The sequence below is a fragment of the Musca domestica genome, unplaced genomic scaffold, assembly GCF_030504385.1.
Source record: "Musca domestica strain aabys unplaced genomic scaffold, Musca_domestica.polishedcontigs.V.1.1 13, whole genome shotgun sequence".
In the NCBI taxonomy this organism is placed as follows: Eukaryota; Metazoa; Arthropoda; class Insecta; order Diptera; family Muscidae; genus Musca; species Musca domestica.
In genome coordinates, this window is record NW_026712172.1 from 161,057 (window position 1) to 184,253 (window position 23,197).

General features: G+C 33.1%; 1 protein-coding gene across 3 annotated transcripts in view; it reads right to left on the reverse strand.

Annotated features, from left to right (window-relative positions):
- Positions 1 to 23,197, reverse strand: part of LOC101891263 (docking protein 1) — a 104,154-nt gene that overhangs the window by 76,660 nt on the left and 4,297 nt on the right. The gene's annotated exons all lie outside the window — the stretch shown is intronic.

The following is a 23,197-nucleotide window of genomic DNA, read 5'->3' on the forward strand; positions in this document are numbered from 1 at the left end:
ACAACTTTCTTTTTTATGTATATAGATAGCATCAAAATTTAGAATAAGTTTAGATTTATTCGAATTGGTCACCTTTGGCATGCTGCCCGAATGTTGCTATGCGCTATGTTGGTCCATTCCCGGCGAAGCGCTTGCTTGAGGTGATCGAAACTTTGGCGCGTGCTGAGTGCTATGGTGCTGAGTCCTGTTGGAATATTCAAGGTCTGCGGCCAAAATTTTTGCATGCCCAAGGCTGTAATACACTCTCCAGAATATTTTCGCGATAATATTTGGCATTTATTCTGATGCCACGGTCGATTAATACGAGCGGAGTGCGACCATCGGCTGTTATGGCGGCCCACACCATCATAATGAACGGCGCTTGAGTTCTGGTGGCCAACCGAAAGTGCACATTTTCAGCTGACCTCTTTGGCAAGCAAACGCGATCATTTTGTTTGTTTACAAACTGCTGGACAACGAATTTTTTTCCTATCGGAGATAACCAAACTCGGCAGTTCACCACTTTCGGCCAAGCGAAGCAACTCTTTAGCTCTTTTGAGTCTATTTTCTTTCTGTTGCGGTGTAAGTTCTTGCACTATTTTTAAATTTCAATGGCTTTACCCCGAGCTCTTTTTTCAATATTTGCCGAATGGAATATTGCGATATGTTCAGCTCACGAGCCATTTTTCGGCCACTGCGATGTGGGTTTCGATCTAGTCGCTACTTTACTTTTCGAACCATTTCTGCTGATGTTGCTGTTTTCTTCCGTCCACTTTCTTGACGTCGGGCTACGCTACCAGTATTACGGTAACGAGCGATGGTACAAGACACAAAAGATTTATTCACATTTAAATGCTGGAGAGCTCTACCTATAGCCACTTGTGGTTTTCCAGCCAAATATAAAGAAATCACTCTATCACGCTTGAATTCCCTTACAAATAACTTTTTTCTGGAAAATTCTCACCAAAATGCTTTTGTACGCTTGTACACAATATAATGAGCTATCACTGGAATAATTTTAACAGCTGTCAGACGAGTGCCTTAGAAATGACAGATACAATAAAATCGAATATAATTTTGTTTTTAAATGATCAATAGATTTCATGTAGATGATTGTAGTTTTAACCGGCTAATGAAGTTATTTTTTGTAGCTGGAATTACTAACGGGGATGGTCGTCGCCCCCTTAGTCGGTTGGGTCGAAAAAAGGGTTATTGGAACCGGTTCCGGAGTAATTCAAGAAAATTGGTATTTTTATACCATTACTTTTTGAAAAAACCCCTAAAATCTCGAAAACGGGCCCAAATATAAAGGGTGCAAAATAGTAGAGCGAATGGGACTTTTAGTAAGAAAAGGATTTCTATCCTTCCAAAAATTCTTCCCGAACATTTAAGATACCTTAAATCGCTTTTTCATGACCTGCAATATGATATATGATATCGATCATAAATAACCATTGTATGATTTAAGCTATTTTTGGAGTCTCCGTCATTTTCTTCTATTTTTGGCCCTTATTTGGCATCTTTGTTTCTAAGGGAGTAGAAAATTCTCGGAGTAGGGCCCATATTGGTCTTGACCACTAAAAAATTGTATTTATGCTACCCTGGCGTAAGGAACCATCGTACAGATAATTGCCACATAGAAATTTATTCATGTAAAGTCCCCACATTGGAGTATCCCAAGTCCACTTTCACATCTAATGTGTGATCAGAAAAGAAAATTTTGTACTCTATTGAATTTGTAACCCCCAAGAGAATATTGGTTGGGAACGTAGATATAGATGTACATCCCAAATCAAATAAATTGTGAAAAACAAGAACAAATTATAAATATAAGAAAGTAGCACGGGACCGAATATTTGTTGAATCGTCATTGAATTATACTATGATGAAAAATATGGACTTTATGGCGCCTCCAATTTACAATTTAAATGACAAATAAAATTAGTTCCCATCTTACGGTAATTGGAGTAAAATAGTAATTATATTTGATTATCCTGAAATCAGTCTGCCCTCAATTATGAGATGGATAAAATTATTTTTACTTATTTAAATCACGTGAATTTTTTTCAGTTTGACATGCTATGTTGTTCTGCTATATTTTCGATTTAACCTCTATTTGTCATTTTGGATTATAAGGGGTGAAGAAAGTTTTCAATGAAGGTCGATGTTTCGCAGTAGTGCCCATATGAAGGTACTTCCTGATTTTACCTTATTTCAAAGGATTTGGCTAAAAATGTGTATTTGGGGGGGTGAAAATCGTACACAAAAATTTCAACATATCTACAAATTTTAGAATTTTCTCCATGTAATAGTACCCCCACAAGTCCACCTTTTGGCGGACTTATGAGAACTCTAATGCACAATCTGAGGTGTTAATGGGTTTAAAAAAGTAATTAACTTTGGCTATTCTTAAATCATTCAGCCCTCAATTATGAGGTGTACAAAATACAGTAAATTCCAAATTACTGCTCATTTGACTAAAAACTAAAAATTAATCGACCAGTACATGAACACTTATAACAGTCATATCTTTGAATAATTATGCTTTGACAAATATGCATAATAGACTAAAACTACGGGCCGGCAACGCGGACAGGGTCAGCTAGTTAAATCTAAAATAATTTTATTTTTAAACAATTAAAATACATGTTTTATATTTTGACAAACTAGCTGATGAATTAGATTCTGTAGATGGTTTTCAATTTCCTACTAAATTGCCATTATGATGCGGATCATGATGTGTACGTAAATGAAGATCGCACCCTCGGTCTGCAGGAGTGAGAATGTGAGACGTGGGAACGTTTGATAAAAAAACATGGTTTCCGCAGAGGACTCTCAACCATTACTAATCTTATTCAATTCTCATCAGAGGTAATTAAAGGATTTGTTCACAACAAACAAACTTGTACAATTTTTACCGACTTCAGCAAAGCTTTTGATTAAGTCAATCATAAGTCACTTTTTTCAAACTTGAACGTATAGGATTTAATAGAAACTTGGTTTTATGGATTTCATACACAGATCGTTTTGTTTGGTGTTCCACAAGGATGTCATCTTGGACAAGTTGTTTGCTAATGATCTACCATTTCTTTTGAGTATTGTAAATTATTAATGTACGCTGATGTTGTAAAATTATTCATGACTCATAAATCTCAAATAAATGTTGACTTACTGCAAAGAGATTTAAATAACCTTTTTAAATGGTGTCATCTCATTGGCATGGAGTTGAATTTAATAAAGGCATATGTGTTTTTTTAGATCCAGCTCTATATCAAATCATTATAGTATAAATGGATATGCGGATTAATGGAACCAAAAATAAATTTTTGTAACCATGTTATTTGTCTATATTTGTCCTTATTATTTTTTACCTTCATTAAAAAGTAGGCGCATTATGTTTAATTGTATAATGATATTAAACATTTTTTACTGTACCATCTAGTTTTATTATTTCGTTTATTAGAATAAATGTCACCTTTAGAAGTAGTAGATATTATCAATTGTTATATACTGACTTACATCGCTCAAACTACGCGATGGGTGACCCTGTCAGTAAAATGAGTGTTGATTTTATTTATTTATATTCTTATGTAGATTTTGGTGAGTTAAAAAAACTGCAACAAAGTCAAACGCCATAATCTTTATTTTTTTTTTAATTTTATTTTTAACTAGCTGACCCGGTCCGCTTTGCCGGCCCGTAGTTTTAGTTTTTAATGTCCATTTTTTAAAGCATTTCACAAATCTTATTCATATAAGCGACACAATTTTTATTATAAATAATGTTCATGTACCGGTCGATTTATAGTGTTTTAAAAACGTGATCCTCTTTTTCCATTCAAGAGCACGGCTCAGTTTTTATACCCTCCATCATTCTGTAGATGAGAAAATTAAATTTGTAATTCGGTTTGTTACTCCTCGAAATACTCATGTTAGACCCTGCAAAGTATATATATTCTTTATCATAGAGGTTTTTAACACTCAAATTTAAGCATATGGCTGAAAAATAAGATCAGGCTATTCAAAATATCTTAAACCGCGGTATGAGAAAATCTATTATAATTTTTGCGATGAATATTTATTTCTATTTAGAAATTACTACAGAGACAATAAAAATTTTGCCGCTTACATAAGTCAGATCTGCGATTCATTATACTTTAAAAATATGCATTAAAATCTAAAAGTACGGGCCGGCAACGCGGACCGGTCCTGCTAGTTATAAATAAACAGGAAAATTCGTGAATTTGAAACTGAGAATTTTCCAAATATGCAGAAAGAAGGAGGTTCCAGGAAGGTGTACATTTTTCCGGTTCCAAAGGATGAAGTATCGAGGGTAGAAACGTTTGCAGGTAGAATTTAAAACAACGTCTTCTGTATGCTCTGAACACTTCGACGTTGCTCATGTGGTGAAATCTAGAAGAGAATATCGCGAAAATATTCTGGAGGGTGTATTAAAGCCTTGGGCACGCAAACTTTTTGACCGCAGACCTTGAACATTCCAACAAATGTAAACCTATTTCAAAATTTGATGCTATTTCCGACATTTTTTGCTTTCATTCAATAAAATTTAAAAAATAATGGCGTTTGACTTTGTTGCGGTGTTTTATCTCACTCTGTATGATGTATTGATAGGTATAGGTACGAAAAAAGAGATTTCATTGCAAAAATACTAAAATCGAAAAAAAGTCAGTGGAATCGAATTTCAAAACAGTAGTACATTGTATTGACAAACTACGTAAGGAACAGGATCTTATTTTTCAGTCATATGCTTTAATTTGAGTGTTAAAAACCTATATGATAAAGAACATTTATAATGGCCCCATGTGAAAACTTAGCTCAATTTTTGGTATTGTAAAGAGTTTAGCAACATTTTTCATTCAAATGTGCTGTAATTTGGAATTTGTATTTCCAAAGTTTAGAACACCGTGCTGTATGGTATTAAGTTTTGTCCATCTCATAACTGAGGGCAAAATGATTTCAGAATTGTCGAAGATAATAATACACCCATTACAGTAAGATGGGAATTATTTTATTTATTTATTTATTTTTTTGTCATTTAAATTTTAAAGCCCATATTTTTCATCATAGTATGATTCAATGACGTATTTCAATTCGTATTTTTTCATTTTTCTGCATCAATTTCCGACTGAATAAGTCCCAGTTTCACATTTTGGAGTTTATTTCATATAGACTTAAATCACAAATTTACGTTCCCAACCAATATTCTGTTGGGGGTTATAACTTCAATAGAATACAAAATTTTATTTTCAGATCACACATTGGTTGGGCAACTGGACTTGTTGGTACATTATGTGCGGACTATACCTAAAAAAATGCCTAAGTGGACAATTACTGTAAGATGATTCTCTACCCCAGAGTAGCCTAAATACAATTTTTTAGACAAATCAATGAAAAAATTGGCGATGGCATTAAAAATAAAAATTGTTCACAAAAAAAAAATAAAATAAAAAAAATCTATATATATAAAAGAAAGTTGTGTTAGTTACTACGCTTATAACTTAAGAACCGCTGAACTGATTTTAATGATTCATACAAATTCGGAATTATTTCCTATCCGAAAATGATAATATCCAAAAAATCGGGTAAAAATGTGATATATTAACAGTTTCATTTTGACTTTTCAAATGTACAATAGTAATGTTTTATTTTGCATGATATTTTTCCATTTTGACTTACTTTTTTTCTAATGTACATTTGTAGTGTTTTTTATATTTTATTTTTGAATTCGAATATTAATACCAATTTATTTAATTGACTTGAGTTCTTGAGAACTGAAATCGATGGCGGATTAAATGGAAGTGTAGTACCGAATTATGTGTTGGCAAAACAAAGTTAAAAGATAATTACTTTTTCAAAAACGCTAAAAATCACGAAAAAAAGATCTCATTGCAAAAATTCTCAAATCGGAAAAATATCGAAAAATTTTTCCATGGAATTGAATTTTAAAATAAAAATACATTCTATTAACAAACTTTGTAAGGATCTTTAAACAGTTGCTGTAAAAAATTAGCGAACAGTTGACAATTTTTTCAATTTGTTATTCTTCTTTTGTCAATTTTTTTCAATTTGTATTATCATATTGAATTCAGTGGATTTTTTGTGAACAAAATAAAGAATAATTTTTCACTATATACAATTTTTCACCAAAAAAATGAAATAAGTGCGAAATACGATGTTAACTGACATCTACCTTTCAACTCCAGGGCCTACATCGTGATTCAGCCGGAAGATGCGCACACATTTAAACAAACAAAAATGACCGAAAAATACTAATGGGGCTCATTTCAAAGCGTGGACATACTTCTTTCATGTGACAATAATCCGTCCAATGAGAGCTCAAAATGCAAAATTTTTTGGGATTATAATCAGTAAAATACCAAATATAAAGGGTGCAAAATAGTAGAGCGAATGGGACTTTTAGTAAGAAAAGGATTTCTATCCTTCCAGAAATTCTTCCCGAACATTCAAGATACCTTAAATCGCTTTTGCAGCTATTTTTAGGGTCTCCGCCACTTTCTTTTGTTTTTGGCCCTTATTTGGCATCTTTGTTTCTAAGGTGGTAGAGAACCTCTTCGCATAAAATTTTCGAAGTAGGGCCCATATTGGTCTTGACCACATTCATCAATTGATTTGGCTAAAAAGTTGTATTTATGCTACCCTGGAGTAAGGAACCAACATACAGATAATTGCCACATATGAATTTACTTAATTCAAGTCTCCACATTGGAGTATCCCCAAGTCCACTTTCACATCTAATGTGTGGTCAAAAAGAAAATTGTGTATTCTATTGAATTTGTAACCCCCAAGAGAATATGGATTGGGAACGTAGATTTGGGATGTACATCTATATGAAATAAATTGTGAAAACATGAACAAATTACAAATGTAAGAAAGTAGCAGGGGACCGAATATTTGTTAAATCGTCATAGAATTATACTATGATGAAAAATATGGACTTTAAGGGTCTCCAATTTACAATTTAAATAACAAATAAAATTAGTTCCTATTTTACGGTAATGGGTGTAAAATAGTAATTATATTTGACTATTCTAAAATCAGTCTGCCCTCAATTATGAGGTGGATACAACTATTTCTACTTATTTAAATCACGTGTTTTTTTTTCAGTTTGACATGCTATGTTGTTCTGCTATATTTTTGATTTGGCCTCTATTTGTCATCTTGGATTATAAGGGGTGAAGAACGTTTTCAATGTAGGTCGATGTTTCGCAGTAGTGCCCATATGAAGATACTTCCTGATTTTACCATATTTCTATATTTATTATATATATATATATATATATATATATATATATATATATATATATATATATATATATATATATATATATATATATATATATATATATATATATATATATATATATATATATACATACATTGAAAACTTTCTTCACCCCTTATAAACCAAGATGACAAATAGAGGCCACTGGTGGCCAAAACTAAAGCAACTACAATCGCAAAGACAATAAATGTCCTATAACTTTTACAAAAATAAAAAAACGTAATTATTTTTCCACTTTTAAATTAGGTCTTTAATTCACTTTTAAGAAACTAAAAATAAAAATAATATATGGAAAAATAAAATGACCTAATTTTTGCTTGGTCAAAACTAAAGCAAATTTTGGATTTTTAAAATTAAAATAATTAAATTTTGGCTAGTAGTCGATAGCATGTCATTGAATCTATAACACGCTCAATTTGATCCTTGGGTATGCTTTCCCAGGCACCCCGAATTCTTTTGAAAATGTTGTGCTTATTTCTTTCCGAATCTCGATTCATCTTCCTGTCTACGATATTCCAAAGGTTTTCTACGGATTTTAGGTCAGGTGATTGTGCCGGCCATAACAAAACATCGATTTTTGACTAACGCAACCAATATTTGACAGGTTTTGATGCAAGTTTGGGATCATTGTCATGCTGAAATACCCAAATGAGCCGAATATTTTAGTCATAGTAAGGGAACAACGTGATGTCCAACACATCTTTGTAAACAAACCGATCCATAACTTCCTTTATTTCATGGATAGGCCCAACTCCATAGAAAGAAAAATAGCGCCACGCCATTTTTGACACTCCCTCATGCTTCACTGTACTTTTGCAACACTGCGGCTTGAGTCTTTCATTTTTGGTCTTCTCATCGTAACATTTTTCACGTCTGAGCTTTTAATATTAAACGTAGACTTATCCCAGAAATAATGTTTTTCCATTGAGCTGGATTCCACTTAATATTATCGTTTCCGAAAGCCTTTCTGATTTTTTCAGATATAAATGTCTAGTCTTCGCACTGATCTCGAGCTTATATCCAATGATTGCTCTCTCACCAATCCAGTTGAACTCTTAAATGGTTGTTTTTTTATTTCTCTCACAATTTGTTGATCAGTACGGGCTGAAGTTTTCACGGCCTTCATCCGTTATAGACTGTTACTACTGATCCAGTTTCATAAAACCGACTTAGTATACAGAAATATTTATGAAATCACAGAAATATTTATGAAATATTTCTCGGAAATCATTTTCTGTGATATGTTGTTTTCATAGTCACTGATAATTTGCTGTTTTATTCAGGTACTGTATTTGCTTCTAGCCATTTTTAAACTTTTTTGAGCAGTACTTAAAAAACGAAAAGAAAAACACATGTTGTTGTAAAAAAACTTCTCAAAAAGATTTATGACAAGCGAAATTGTCGAAGGAAGCAAAAAGCGATAAATCTAACAGTAAAAACAACTGAAATTGCAGCGGTCATATGAATGTACAACTGAGTTGCTTTTGTTTTGTCCAAACCAAAATCTGGTTAATTGACTTTACCATACATTATTTTTTATATAAAAATAAATTTTGGTTTTTTGTTTTAGGTTTTTAAAAAGTGAATAAAGTACCTAATTTAAAACAAGAAAAACTTTCTAATTTTCTTAATTTTTAAAAAAGTTACAGGGCATTCATTCTCCTTATAATTTCAGTTGCTTTAGTTTTGGCCACCAGTGTATATATATACTAGCTGGCCCGATCCGCGTTATATTGAATTTGATATGATAACCTAAATTAATTTCTTACAGAAAATTTTCTCGATTTTTTCCCGATTTTAGAATTGTTGCAATGTGTTTATTTAGCGATTTAAAACAAAGTAATTAAGTAATTTAACTTTGGTGTGACCGGGTTCAATTATTTTGACATCCTCTATTCAGTCTCGCCACCACATAATTCGGTACTACACTTTAATGTAATCCGCCTGGAATTTCTGTTTTCAAAAAATCGAGTCAATTCAATAAAGCTCATCAAATTGAAAAAAAAAAAAAAAAAACGTACGTACGCGATAAAATACTAAATTTTGTTTTGTTCCTATCTTATCCTTCTGAAACGATATTATAGTTCCACTTACCCAATAAATACATTAAATCTATAAATAACAGTTTTGTTCGTTGTCGCTTTGTATTACCCTTAAAAGACAATATTTGAATTAAAAAAAACATCACAAATGTACATACGAAAATAGTAAGTCAAAATGAAAAAAAAATCTCGCAAAATAAAACATTACTCATGTACATTTCAAAAGCCAAACTGAAAATTATCAAAAATTTGACATATTTACGCGATTTTTTTAGATTTGATCCTTTTCGGCCAAAAGACAATTCCGAATTTGTCCGAATCGTTAAAATCATATCACCGGTTCTTGAGTTATAAGCGTAGTAACTAACACAACTTTCTTTTATATATATAAGCTTTATATAGATTTGTCTTCAAATTCTTTTAATAATTTAAATTTTGACAAGAACGTCACAATTTTGTTTTTGTATTTATAAGGCGAATTCAAAATATTTTTTTTTTTTTGGATTTTATACTTTTCTTCAAAGAGACAATTCTGAATTTGTATGAACCGTTAAAATCAGACCAGAGGGTTTTGAGTTATAAGCGTAGTAACTAACACAACTTTCTTTTTTATGTATATAGATAGCATCAAAATTTAGAATAAGTTTAGATTTATTCGAATTGGTCACCTTTGGCATGCTGCCCGAATGTTGCTATGCGCTATGTTGGTCCATTCCCGGCGAAGCGCTTGCTTGAGGTGATCGAAACTTTGGCGCGTGCTGAGTGCTATGGTGCTGAGTCCTGTTGGAATATTCAAGGTCTGCGGCCAAAATTTTTGCATGCCCAAGGCTGTAATACACTCTCCAGAATATTTTCGCGATAATATTTGGCATTTATTCTGATGCCACGGTCGATTAATACGAGCGGAGTGCGACCATCGGCTGTTATGGCGGCCCACACCATCATAATGAACGGCGCTTGAGTTCTGGTGGCCAACCGAAAGTGCACATTTTCAGCTGACCTCTTTGGCAAGCAAACGCGATCATTTTGTTTGTTTACAAACTGCTGGACAACGAATTTTTTTCCTATCGGAGATAACCAAACTCGGCAGTTCACCACTTTCGGCCAAGCGAAGCAACTCTTTAGCTCTTTTGAGTCTATTTTCTTTCTGTTGCGGTGTAAGTTCCTGCACTTTTTTTAAATTTCAATGGCTTTACCCCGAGCTCTTTTTTCAATATTTGCCGAATGGAATATTGCGATATGTTCAGCTCACGAGCCATTTTTCGGCCACTGCGATGTGGGTTTCGATCTAGTCGCTACTTTACTTTTCGAACCATTTCTGCTGATGTTGCTGTTTTCTTCCGTCCACTTTCTTGACGTCGGGCTACGCTACCAGTATTACGGTAACGAGCGATGGTACAAGACACAAAAGATTTATTCACATTTAAATGCTGGAGAGCTCTACCTATAGCCACTTGTGGTTTTCCAGCCAAATATAAAGAAATCACTCTATCACGCTTGAATTCCCTTACGAATAACTTTTTTCTGGAAAATTCTCACCAAAATGCTTTTGTACGCTTGTACAAAATATGATGAGCTATCACTGGAATAATTTTAACAGCTGTCGGACGAGTGCCTTAGAAATGACAGATACAATAAAATCGAATATAATTTTGTTTTTAAATGATCAATAGATTTCATGTAGATGATTGTAGTTTTAACCGGCTAATGAAGTTATTTTTTGTAGCTGGAATTACTAACGGGGATGGTCGTCGCCCCCTTAGTCGGTTGGGTCGAAAAAAGGGTTATTGGAACCGGTTCCGGAGTAATTCAAGAAAATTGGTACTTTTATACCAGTACTTTTTGAAAAAACCCCTAAAATCTCGAAAACGGGCCCAAATATAAAGGGTGCAAAATAGTAGAGCGAATGGGACTTTTAGTAAGAAAAGGATTTCTATCCTTCCAAAAATTCTTCCCGAACATTTAAGATACCTTAAATCGCTTTTTCATGACCTGCAATATGATATATGATATCGATCATAAATAACCATTGTATGATTTAAGCTATTTTTGGAGTCTCCGTCATTTTCTTCTATTTTTGGCCCTTATTTGGCATCTTTGTTTCTAAGGGAGTAGAAAATTCTCGGAGTAGGGCCCATATTGGTCTTGACCACTAAAAAATTGTATTTATGCTACCCTGGCGTAAGGAACCATCGTACAGATAATTGCCACATAGAAATTTATTCATGTAAAGTCCCCACATTGGAGTATCCCAAGTCCACTTTCACATCTAATGTGTGATCAGAAAAGACAATTTTGTATTCTATTGAATTTGTAACCCCCAAGAGAATATTGGTTGGGAACGTAGATATAGATGTACATCCCAAATCAAATAAATTGTGAAAAACAAGAACAAATTATAAATATAAGAAAGTAGCACGGGACCGAATATTTGTTGAATCGTCATTGAATTATACTATGATGAAAAATATGGACTTTATGGCGCCTCCAATTTACAATTTAAATGACAAATAAAATTAGTTCCCATCTTACGGTAATTGGAGTAAAATAGTAATTATATTTGATTATCCTGAAATCAGTCTGCCCTCAATTATTAGATGGATAAAATTATTTTTACTTATTTAAATCACGTGAATTTTTTTCAGTTTGACATGCTATGTTGTTCTGCTATATTTTCGATTTAACCTCTATTTGTCATTTTGGATTATAAGGGGTGAAGAAAGTTTTCAATGTAGGTCGATGTTTCGCAGTAGTGCCCATATGAAGGTACTTCCTGATTTTACCTTATTTCAAAGGATTTGGCTAAAAATGTGTATTTGGGGGGGGGGGTGAAAATCGTACACAAAAATTTCAACATATCTACAAATTTTAGAATTTTCTCCATGTAATAGTACCCCCACAAGTCCACCTTTTGGCGGACTTATGTGAACTCTAATGCACAATCTGAGGTGTTAATGGGTTTAAAAAAGTAATTAACTTTGGCTATTCTTAAATCATTCAGCCCTCAATTATGAGGTGTACAAAATACAGTAAATTCCAAATTACTGCTCATTTGACTAAAAACTAAAAATTAATCGACCAGTACATGAACACTTATAACAGTCATATCTTTGAATAATTATGCTTTGACAAATATGCATAATAGACTAAAACTACGGGCCGGCAACGCGGACAGGGTCAGCTAGTTAAATCTAAAATAATTTTATTTTTAAACAATTAAAATACATGTTTTATATTTTGACAAACTAGCTGATGAATTAGATTCTGTAGATGGTTTTCAATTTCCTACTAAATTGCCATTATGATGCGGATCATGATGTGTACGTAAATGAAGATCGCACCCTCGGTCTGCAGGAGTGAGAATGTGAGACGTGGGAACGTTTGATAAAAAAAACATGGTTTCCGCAGAGGACTCTTAACCATTACTAATCTTATTCAATTCTCATCAGAGGTAATTAAAGGATTTGTTCACAACAAACAAACTTGTACAATTTTTACCGACTTCAGCAAAGCTTTTGATTAAGTCAATCATAAGTCACTTTTTTCAAACTTGAACGTATAGGATTTAATAGAAACTTGGTTTTATGGATTTCATACACAGATCGTTTTGTTTGGTGTTCCACAAGGATGTCATCTTGGACAAGTTGTTTGCTAATGATCTACCATTTCTTTTGAGTATTGTAAATTATTAATGTACGCTGATGTTGTAAAATTATTCATGACTCATAAATCTCAAATAAATGTTGACTTACTGCAAAGAGATTTAAATAACCTTTTTAAATGATGTCATCTCATTGGCATGGAGTTGAATTTAATAAAGGCATATGTGTTTTTTTAGATCCAGCTCTATATCAAATCATTATAGTATAAATGGATATGCGGATTAATGGAACCAAAAATAAATTTTTGTAACCATGTTATTTGTCTATATTTGTCCTTATTATTTTTTACCTTCATTAAAAAGTAGGCGCATTATGTTTACTTGTATAATGATATTAAACATTTTAAGCGGTACTGTACCATCTAGTTTTCTTATTTCGTTTATTAGAATAAATGTCACCTTTAGAAGTAGTAGATATTATCAATTGTTATATACTGACTTACATCGCTCAAACTACGCGATGGGTGACCCTGTCAGTAAAATGAGTGTTGATTTTATTTATTTATATTCTTATGTAGATTTTGGTGAGTTAAAAAAACTGCAACAAAGTCAAACGCCATAATCTTTATTTTTTTTTTTAATTTTATTTTTAACTAGCTGACCCGGTCCGCTTTGCCGGCCCGTAGTTTTAGTTTTTAATGTCCATTTTTTAAAGCATTTCACAAATCTTATTCATATAAGCGACACAATTTTTATTATAAATAATGTTCACGTACCGGTCGATTTATAGTGTTTTAAAAACGTGATCCTCTTTTTCCATTCAAGAGCACGGCTCAGTTTTTATACCCTCCATCATTCTGTAGATGAGAAAATTAAATTTGTAATTCGGTTTGTTACTCCTCGAAATACTCATGTTAGACCCTGCAAAGTATATATATTCTTTATCATAGAGGTTTTTAACACTCAAATTTAAGCATATGGCTGAAAAATAAGATCAGGCTATTCAAAATATCTTAAACCGCGGTATGAGAAAATCTATTATAATTTTTGCGATGAATATTTATTTCTATTTAGAAATTACTACAGAGACAATAAAAATTTTGCCGCTTACATAAGTCAGATCTGCGATTCATTATACTTTAAAAATATGCATTAAAATCTAAAAGTACGGGCCGGCAACGCGGACCGGTCCTGCTAGTTATAAATAAACGTCCATCCAATTCGCTTCCTGGCCGAACTATAGGAATAATATCATTTGAATAACTTTATTTGTTTGGCTCGATTTCTTGAGAACTGTAATTGCAGGCGGGTTACATTGAAGTATAGTATCGAATTATGTGGTGGCGAAACGAAAATTTAACGCAATTTCACAAAAGTTAAAGGATAATTACTTTTTCAAAATCGCCAAAAAATCACGAAAAAAGAAATTTCATTGCAAAAATACTAAAATCGAAAAAAAGTCAGTGGAATCGAATTTCAAAACAGTAGTACATTGTATTGACAAACTACGTAAGGAACAGGATCTTATTTTTCAGTCATATGCTTTAATTTGAGTGTTAAAAACCTATATGATAAAGAACATTTATAATGGCCCCATGTGAAAACTTAGCTCAATTTTTGGTATTGTAAAGAGTTTAGCAACATTTTTCATTCAAATGTGCTGTAATTTGGAATTTGTATTTCCAAAGTTTAGAACACCGTGCTGTATGGTATTAAGTTTTGTCCATCTCATAACTGAGGGCAAAATGATTTCAGAATTGTCGAAGATAATAATACACCCATTACAGTAAGATGGGAATTATTTTATTTATTTATTTATTTTTTTGTCATTTAAATTTTAAAGCCCATATTTTTCATCATAGTATGATTCAATGACGTATTTCAATTCGTATTTTTTCATTTTTCTGCATCAATTTCCGACTGAATAAGTCCCAGTTTCACATTTTGGAGTTTATTTCATATAGACTTAAATCACAAATTTACGTTCCCAACCAATATTCTGTTGGGGGTTATAACTTCAATAGAATACAAAATTTTATTTTCAGATCACACATTGGTTGGGCAACTGGACTTGTTGGTACATTATGTGCGGACTATACTTAAAAAAATGCCTAAGTGGACAATTACTGTAAGATGATTCTCTACCCCAGAGTAGCCTAAATACAATTTTTTAGACAAATCAATGAAAAAATTGGCGATGGCATTAAAAATAAAAATTGTTCACAAAAAAAAAATAAAATAAAAAAAAAAATCTATATATATAAAAGAAAGTTGTGTTAGTTACTACGCTTATAACTTAAGAACCGCTGAACTGATTTTAATGATTCATACAAATTCGGAATTATTTCCTATCCGAAAATGATAATATCCAAAAAATCGGGTAAAAATGTGATATATTAACAGTTTCATTTTGCATGATATTTTTCCATTTTGACTTACTTTTTTTCTAATGTACATTTGTAGTGTTTTTTATATTTTATTTTTGAATTCGAATATTAATACCAATTTATTTAATTGACTTGAGTTCTTGAGAACTGAAATCGATGGCGGATTACATGGAAGTGTAGTACCGAATTATGTGTTGGCAAAACAAAATAGATGATATCGAAATAATTTAAAACGATCACACCAAAGTTAAAAGATAATTACTTTTTCAAAAACGCTAAAAATCACGAAAAAAAGATCTCATTGCAAAAATTCTCAAATCGGAAAAATATCGAAAAAATTTTCAATGGAATTGAATTTTAAAACGAAAATACATTCTATTAACAAACTTTGTAAGGATCTTTAAACAGTTGCTGTAAAAAATTAGCGAACAAGTTGACAATTTTTTCAATTTGTTATTCTTCTTTTGTCAATTTTTTTCAATTTGTATTATCATATTGAATTCAGTGGATTTTTTGTGAACAAAATAAAGAATAATTTTTCACTATATACAATTTTTCACCAAAAAAATGAAATAAGTGCGAAATACGATGTTAACTGACATCTACCTTTCAACTCCAGGGCCTACATCGTGATTCAGCCGGAAGATGCGCACACATTTAAACAAACAAAAATGACCGAAAAATACTAATGGGGCTCATTTCAAAGCGTGGACATACTTCTTTCATGTGACAATAATCCGTCCAATGAGAGCTCAAAATGCAAAATTTTTTGGGATTATAATCAGTAAAATACCAAATATAAAGGGTGCAAAATAGTAGAGCGAATGGGACTTTTAGTAAGAAAAGGATTTCTATCCTTCCAGAAATTCTTCCCGAACATTCAAGATACCTTAAATCGCTTTTGCAGCTATTTTTAGGGTCTTCGCCACTTTCTTTTGTTTTTGGCCCTTATTTGGCATCTTTGTTTCTAAGGGGGTAGAGAACCTCTTCGCATAAAATTTTCGAAGTAGGGCCCATATTGGTCTTGACCACATTCATCAATTGATTTGGCTAAAAAATTGTATTTATGCTACCCTGGAGTAAGGAACCAACATACAGATAATTGCCACATATGAATTTACTTAATTCAAGTCTCCACATTGGAGTATCCCCAAGTCCACTTTCACATCTAATGTGTGGTCAAAAAGAAAATTGTGTATTCTATTGAATTTGTAACCCCCAAGAGAATATTGGTTGGGAACGTAGATTTGGGATGTACATCTATATGAAATAAATTGTGAAAACATGAACAAATTACAAATGTAAGAAAGTAGCAGGGGACCGAATATTTGTTAAATCGTCATAGAATTATACTATGATGAAAAATATGGACTTTAAGGGTCTCCAATTTACAATTTAAATAACAAATAAAATTAGTTCCCATTTTACGGTAATGGGTGTAAAATAGTAATTATATTTGACTATTCTAAAATCAGTCTGCCCTCAATTATGAGGTGGATACAACTATTTCTACTTATTTAAATCACGTGATTTTTTTTCAGTTTGACATGCTATGTTGTTCTGCAATATTTTTGATTTGGCCTCTATTTGTCATCTTGGATTATAAGGGGTGAAGAACGTTTTCAATGTAGGTCGATGTTTCGCAGTAGTGCCCATATGAAGTTACTTCCTGATTTTACCATATTTCTATATTTATTATATATATATGTATATATATATATATATATATATATATATATATATACTATCTTCACCCCTTATAATACAAGATGACAAATAGAGGCCAAATCAAAAATATTGCAGAACAACATATATATATATATATATATATATATATATATATATATATATATATATATATATATATATATACTGGTAGCCAAAACTAAAGCAACTACAATCGCAAAGACAATATATGTCCTATAACTTTTACAAAAATAAAAAAACGTAATTATTTTTCCACTTTTATATTAGGTCTTTAATTCACTTTTAAGAAACTAAAAATAAAAATACAAAAATCATTTTGAACGAAAAATAATATATGGAAAACTAAAATGACCTAATTTTTGCTTGGTCAAAACTAAAGCAAATTTTGGATTTTTAAAATTAAAATAATTAAATTTTGGCTAGTAGTCGATAGCATCCATTACTTTTGATAGCAGCTGCACACCTACGAGTCATTGAATCTATAACACGCTCAATTTGATCCTTGGGTATGCTTTCCCAGGCACCCCGAATTCTTTTGAAAATGTTGTGCTTATTTCTTTCCGAATCTCGATTCATCTTCCTGTCTACGATACTCCAAAGGTTTTCTATGGATTTTAGGTCAGGTGATTGTGCCGGCCATAACAAAACATCGATTTTTGACTAACGCAACCAATATTTGACAAGTTTTGATGCAAGTTTGGGATCATTGTCATGCTGAAACACCCAAATGAGCCGAATATTTTAGTCATAGTAAGGGAACAACGTGATGTCCAACACATCTTTGTAAACAAACCGATCCATAACTTCCTTTATTTCATGGATAGGCCCAACTCCATAGAAAGAAAAATAGCGCCACGCCATTTTTGACACTCCCTCATGCTTCACTGTACTTTTGCAACACTGCGGCTTGAGTCTTTCATTTTTGGTCTTCTCATCGTAACATTTTTCACGTCTGAGCTTTTAATATTAAACGTAGACTTATCCCAGAAATAATGTTTTTCCATTGAGCTGGATTCCACTTAATATTATCGTTTCCGAAAGCCTTTCTGATTTTTTCAGATATAAATGTCTAGTCTTCGCACTGATCTCGAGCTTATATCCAATGATTGCTCTCTCACCAATCCAGTTGAACTCTTAAATGGTTGTTTTTTTATTTCTCTCACAATTTGTTGATCAGTACGGGCTGAAGTTTTCACGGCCTTCATCCGTTATAGACTGTTACTACTGATCCAGTTTCATAAAACCGACTTAGTATACAAAAATATTTATGAAATCACAGAAATATTTCTCGGAAATCATTTTCTGTGATATGTTGTTTTCATAGTCACTGATAATTTGCTGTTTTATTCAGGTACTGTATTTGCTTCTAGCCATTTTTAAACTTTTTTGAGCAGTACTTAAAAAACGAAAAGAAAAACACATGTTGTTGTAAAAAAACTTCTCAAAAAGATTTATGACAAGCGAAATTGTCGAAGGAAGCAAAAAGCGATAAATCTAACAGTAAAAACAACTGAAATTGCAGCGGTCATATGAATGTACAACTGAGTTGCTTTTGTTTTGTCCAAACCAAAATCTGGTTAATTGACTTTACCATACATTATTTTTTATATAAAAATTAATTTTGGTTTTTTGTTTTAGGTTTTTAAAAAGTGAATAAAGTACCTAATTTAAAACAAGAAAAACTTTCTCATTTTCTTAATTTTTAAAAAAGTTACAGGGCATTCATTCTCCTTATAATTTCAGTTGCTTTAGTTTTGGCCACCAGTGTATATATATACTAGCTGGCCCGATCCGCGTTATATTGAATTTGATATGATAACCTAAATTAATTTCTTACAGAAAATTTTCTCGATTTTTTCCCGATTTTAGAATTGTTGCAATGTGTTTATTTAGCGATTTAAAACAAAGTAATTAAGTAATTTAACTTTGGTGTGACCGGGTTCAATTATTTTGACATCCTCTATTCAGTCTCGCCACCACATAATTCGGTACTACACTTTAATGTAATCCGCCTGGAATTTCTGTTCTCAAAAAATCGAGTCAATTCAATAAAGCTCATCAAATTGAAAAAAAAAAAAAAAAAAACGTACGTACGCGATAAAATACTAAATTTTGTTTTGTTCCTATCTTATCCTTCTGAAACGATATTATAGTTCCACTTACCCAGTAAATACATTAAATCTATAAATAACAGTTTTGTTCGTTGTCGCTTTGTATTACCCTTAAAAGACAATATTTGAATTAAAAAAAAAACATCACAAATGTACATACGAAAATAGTAAGTCAAAATGGAAAAAAAATCACGCAAAATAAAACATTACTATTGTACATTTCAAAAGCCAAACTGAAAATTATCAAAAATTTGACATATTTACGCGATTTTTTTAGATTTGATCCTTTTCGGCCATAAGACAATTCCGAATTTGTCCGAACCGTTAAAATCATATCAGCGGTTCTTGAGTTATAAGCGTAGTAACTAACACAACTTTCTTTTATATATATAAGCTTTATATAGATTTGTCTTCAAATTCTTTTAATAATTTAAATTTTGACAAGAACGTCACAATTTTGTTTTTGTATTTATAAGGCGAATTCAAAACCTTTGGCATGCTGCCCGAATGTTGCTATGCGCTATGTAGGTCTATTCCCGGCGAAGCGCTTGCTTGAGGTGATCGAAACTTTGGCGCGTGCTGAGTGCTATGGTGCTGAGTCCTGTTGGAATATTCAAGGTCTGCGGCCAAAATTTTTGCATGCCCAAGGCTGTAATACACTCTCCAGAATATTTTCGCGATAATATTTGGCATTTATTCTGATGCCACGGTCGATTAATACGAGCGGAGTGCGACCATCGGCTGTTATGGCGGCCCACACCATCATAATGAACGGCGCTTGAGTTCTGGTGGCCAACCGAAAGTGCACATTTTCAGCTGACCTCTTTGGCAAGCAAACGCGATCATTTTGTTTGTTTACAAACTGCTGGACAACGAATTTTTTTCCTATCGGAGATAACCAAACTCGGCAGTTCACCACTTTCGGCCAAGCGAAGCAACTCTTTAGCTCTTTTGAGTCTATTTTCTTTCTGTTGCGGTGTAAGTTCTTGCACTTTTTTTAAATTTCAAAGGCTTTACCCCGAGCTCTTTTTTCAATATTTGCCGAATGGAATATTGCGGAATATTGTTGCTGTTTTCTTCCGTCCACTTTCTTGACGTCGGGCTACGCTACCAGTATTACGGTAACGAGCGATGGTACAAGACACAAAAGATTTATTCACATTTAAATGCTGGAGAGCTCTACCTATAGCCACTTGTGGTTTTCCAGCCAAATATAAAGAAATCACTCTATCACGCTTGAATTCCCTTACGAATAACTTTTTTCTGGAAAATTCTCACCAAAATGCTTTTGTACGCTTGTACACAATATAATGAGCTATCACTGGAATAATTTTAACAGCTGTCAGACGAGTGCCTTAGAAATGACAGATACAATAAAATCGAATATAATTTTGTTTTTAAATGATCAATAGATTTCATGTAGATGATTGTAGTTTTAACCGGCTAATGAAGTTATTTTTTGTAGCTGGAATTACTAACGGGGATGGTCGTCGCCCCCTTAGTCGGTTGGGTCGAAAAAAGGGTTATTGGAACCGGTTCCGGAGTAATTCAAGAAAATTGGTATTTTTATACCAGTACTTTTTGAAAAAAAACCCCTAAAATCTCGAAAACGGGCCCATTATGGGATACTAAGATCTACATGCTACATTATAGCCTATATTCTTGCCTTTCCAAAATGGTATCATATGTGAAATTGAGATTCCCGGCTACGCGATCCACAGTTTTTCTAAACTTTACAACTTTTGAAAGTTGCCGGAGTTCAACTTCAAAGTCAATATCTTCGGTGCTACAAAACTATAAAGGTTAGATACATATTATATATATGAAGGGCGGTTTCTTAGGAATACTTTTAGTTTTAAGAAACAGTTCGGCAACGGATCCGGAATTTATATATAAATTCCTCAGGAGAAAGGTTTTAATCACGGCCGAATGCTCTTCAATCATTAACATTTTTAAGTGTTTTTTTTTCTCTTTCGAGACAAGCTTAATGATCTGAAATTTGCAGTGAAAAGGAAAGCCAGATAGACACTATCACACACTCACCACTATGCGACGCGTTTCGCCATTGGTTAAGCGGCTCATCAGGCATATTTGATGTGGATGATGGCTTACAAGGGCCGTTCTCTGGAAAGTAGTAGTAAGAGTAAGTAAGAGTCGAATCTGGAGAGTTTCTAGTGTATAATTCGCATATGCTAATTTGCAATAAGTTCGAAATATATACTACTTTCCAGAGAACGGCCCTTGTAAGCCATCATCCATATCAAATATGCCTGATGAGTCGCTTAACCAACAGCGAAACGCGTCGCATAGTGGTGAGTGTGTGATAGTGTCTATCTGGCTTTCCTTTTCACTGCAAATTTCAGATCATTAAGCTCGTCTCGAAAGAGGAAAAAAACACTTAAAATCATAAAACATATGATCTTCGCCTTAAAAGGCAAAACTTATTAACATTTTTAGTTTTCCCATGATACGTATTTTCTTAAGCTTTCATTTGATACCCATATCCAAAAACCGGTTACATTTCAGTTTTTATCCGAACTTTCGATTCAAAACCCGCATAACTGATTAGGACCGCCGGGTAGAATGTACCTTTTTTATAATCAGCAAACCAAGATAAATGTACAGAAAATTTGGAACAACTCTAGTTTAGTAAAAACTCTTCAATTTTTTCCAGTGGTAGGTATTTTTACCCTGATCTCGGGAATCTAGTTTTTATTGGGGGACGGACCTGGGACACCGGATCCAATTACCCGATGTAGACAATATAGGTATCATTGGAAATGAAATGGTATTAGCAGAAATTGTAGCATTTTGGAAAGGTAAGAGGGTCAGCAATAACTTGGCATCAATTTGGTTGACCCCCATAATGGGCATTTTTTCGAATTTTGCAGTTTTATACAAAATTCCGAGACCAAAAAATAGGTAATTTGACTACAACTTCCGAACCGTGACCACTTACCCCAGCATCTGACCACTTGTTGGATAGGTATATTATAAGCTTTCCAACGATTATATTGTCTATATGGGGTAATTGGATCCCGGTCTAGTCGGGGTCTTGAAGTCGGACTTTGGGGTCAAAAATCTGGGGTCCCGGGTCCGTCCCCCAAGAAAAAAATAGTTTCCCGGGATCAGGGTAAAAATACCTACCACTGGAAATTTTTTCGAAAAAATTGAAGAGTTTTTACTAAACTAGAGTTAAGCCCCCAGATTTTATAAAATAAGCTTATTGTACAGGAATTTACTGCGTTTTCATATTCCATTCTCAATTAAGATACAATTTAGCACAATTCATTTGTTTGGACCAAGAACGAACCCTATTGAAGTTGGTGATAATTCAAGCAGTTTGTTGATTTTATTCGGATCAATAAAATATTCGTATAGAAAACCCGGCTACTTGGCTATTTGACCCCAAAAATTGGATACAAATCCGAATATCTGGTTTTAAAATATAATATCTGTATAATAGGCTACAAAGCTTTCTATGTATTGATTTTTTTTAATAAATGTGGTTCGGAAGTTATAGTCAAATTATCGATTTTTTGGACCCATTCTAACCAGTTCATTAATATTATGTTTTCAATAAAAAAAGGTTTATTCGCGCAGCCGTTGTTGGATTTCAAAAGCACCACATTTAGAAAACTTTGTTTCGCGTTAGCCGGTGTTGGACATACACAGAGGAGAAAAACTCAAGCCCCGGCCGAAGGCCGGCTATTTACCAAATGTGTCAATTTTAGAAAAATTTGGTTCGCGTTAGCCGGTGTAGGACATACACAGAGGAGAAAATCTAAAGCCACGGCCGAAGGCCGGCTACTTAAAAATGGTATCAAATTTAGAAAAGTTTGGTTTGCGTTAGCCGGTGTGGGACATACCCAGAGGAGAAAATCTCAAGCCCCGGCCGAAGGCCGGCTATTTACAAAGAGTGTCAAATTTAGAAAACTTTGGTTCGCGTTAGCCGGTGAGGGACATACCCAAAGAAGAAAGGCTTAAACCCCGGCCGAAGGCCGGTAACTTACAAAAGGTATCCAATTTAGAACACTTTGGTTCGCGTT